Source organism: Ursus maritimus, unplaced genomic scaffold (assembly GCF_017311325.1).
Source record: "Ursus maritimus isolate PB19 unplaced genomic scaffold, ASM1731132v1 scaffold_4, whole genome shotgun sequence".
In the NCBI taxonomy this organism is placed as follows: domain Eukaryota; kingdom Metazoa; phylum Chordata; class Mammalia; order Carnivora; family Ursidae; genus Ursus; species Ursus maritimus.
The window spans coordinates 13060360-13062925 of record NW_024426552.1 but is presented as its reverse complement, the minus strand read 5'-3'; the positions used below and the strand labels follow the sequence as shown (position 1 = coordinate 13062925).

General features: G+C 43.3%; 1 non-coding gene across 1 annotated transcript; it reads right to left on the bottom strand.

Moving 5' to 3' along the window:
• Positions 1-608: 608 nt before the first annotated feature.
• TRNAP-UGG lies at positions 609-681 on the bottom strand. Its single transcript has one exon. It is a non-coding gene; the product is annotated as a tRNA-Pro (tRNA).
• Positions 682-2566: the final 1885 nt, after the last annotated feature.

Below are 2566 nucleotides of genomic sequence, written 5' to 3'. Positions count from 1 at the left end.
AGGTGCCTGGAGAAGGAACATGACTCCGATACACGGAGACAGCTCGTCATGCGGTACACAAAGGAACAACATGCCTTTCTCCCTTCAAGACACCCTTGTGAAATGTTCAACACAGAACAAGCAGTTCACAGTCTAGTGCAGGCAGTGGATCCTTCCGCACTGACGCGAGTCCCAGCGTGAGTGAGGTCCCTAAGACGTGCAATGTGAGTTGGGGGCATGATGGGGCCTGGCTGAGTCTGATTGATGGGGGAGGGAAGAGCTTAAATCAGTGCACAGAAACTGGCTTCCTTCCCCTGCCTCCCACCCATCCCCAGGCTGGTCTTCCCTGTAGTCCCCATCGTGTTCATTTTCTGGGGCTGCCATCACAAAATGCACAGACTAGGGGGCTTAAACAACAAATTTATTGGGGCGCTTGGGTGGCTCAGTTGGTTAAGCATCTGCCTTCGGCTCAGGTCATGATCTCAGGGTCTAGATCCCCGCATCAGGCTCCCTGCTCTTCTGGGAGCCTGCTTCTCCCTCTCCCTCTGCCTGCTGCTCCCCCTGCTTGCGCGCTCTCTCTCTCACTCTCTGTTAAATAAATAAATAAAATCTTTTTAAAAAAAATTCTATACCCAACATGGGGCTTGAACTCACAACCTTGAGATCCCAAGTCACATGCTCTACTGACTGAGCCAGCCAGGTGCCCCAGATAGGGGATTCTCTTTAAAGTGATATAGCAGGACTCTTGCTAAAACTGGGGGTGGGGGTCAAGGTCAATGCTCAGAAGAAGACCCAGATGAACCTGAAGTTTGATCTAGGAGACAGTCTTGTCAAGGCAGCTCCACTGAGAAGCACATAAATACAGGGTGGTGGTCAGGGCTAAACAAGTGCTAGAATGTAGATCTAAACTATGTTGTATAATATCTGTAACTATGTATAATATTTTATATATTCTTTGTTTTATACATATTATAATATTTGTAACTATTTTTTTCTCAAAGTAGATTTGATAAATGATTAAGAAAATCTAGACCCAGCTCGGCAAAAGCCATATTTAAATTTTCACTCTCCCATTTCCTGAGAAGCTAACATTTTGATGAATACTGAGGAAATCTCATGCCAGCACATCAAAGATTTAGGAGGTTTTGGCCTAAAATTGTCTCAAAGATTTTTCAACTATGCCTGTGAAATCAGTCTCGTTAATCTTTGAGAAACTATGGAGAAAGAAAGAGGACCTAGAAGGTCAGTGTTGGACAAAGTCTGTCTCAATTATATACAGAGTCTGGATCCATTCATAGAATATTCACTAGATCAACTCTGCGTCTTAGGAATGTGCAGGAACTTGCTGCAACCAGGAAGAAAAGCGGTGGAGAGAATGCCACTCAAGTCAGGAAAGTGGTTCCCTGCGGGGAAGGAGACAATTCCTCCTTAGCTTTTGGAGTTCTCCCAACATTCAACTTACTGATTGTGGTTAGCTCCAGGGATGTTTGACTTATAGTTATTTATCAATTAGTACATACTTATATTTTATGTACCTTTATGTAATGTGTTGAATTACATAATCAAAAGCTTTAAAAAATAGTTTGTTCGAACTTCCAATAAACAAACAAATGGAGGCTTCTGGAAATTACAAACCAAAATAATCCTTGAAAAAAAATTCTAGGATAAGTGACGCAACTGACAGTGTGAGTACTTGGAAAAGAAAGTGGTGATGCTAGATGCCAGCATGGGTTTATTTAGAATAAGTTGGGCTAAAAGCATCTGAATTTTGTTTTGGGTAGAGTTACTAAGCTAGTGGGTTGTGATTGCAGAAAGCATCTGGAAAGAGCTCTCAAGATATCCGTGTGGACCAAACAGAAATGTGGGTTGGCCTAAAGAAAGTTTGTCTGGAGGCAAGAAACAACAATTGTTGGAGAGGATGTGGAGAAAGGGGATCCCTCCTACATTGTTGGTGGGAATGCAAGTTGGTACAGCCACTCTGGAAAACAGTGTGGAGGTCCCTTAAAAAGTTAAAAATTGAGCTACCCTATGATCCAGCCATTGCACTACTGGGTATTTACCCCAAAGATACAGACGTAGTGAAGAGAAGGGCCATATGCACCCCAATGTTCATAGCAGCAATGTCCACAATAGCTAAATTGTGGAAGGAGCCGAGATGCCCTTCAACAGATGACTGGATTAAGAAGTTGTGGTCCATATATACAATGGAATATTACTCAGCTATCAGAAAGAACGAGTTCTCAACATTTGCTACAACATGGACGGCACTGGAGGAGATAATGCTAAGTGAAATAAGTCAAGCAGAGAAAGACAACTATCATATGATTTCTCTCATCTATGGAACATAAGAACTAGGATGATCGGTAGGGGAAGAAAGGGATAAAGAAAGGGGGGGTAATCAGAAGGGGGAATGAAACATGAGAGACTATGGACTATGAGAAACAAACTGAGGACTTCAGAGGGGAGGGGGGTCGGGGAATGGGATAGACCGGTGATGGGTAGTAAGGAGGGCACGTATCGCATGGTGCACTGGGTGTTATACACAACTAATGAATCATCGAGCCTTACATCGGAAACCGGGGATATA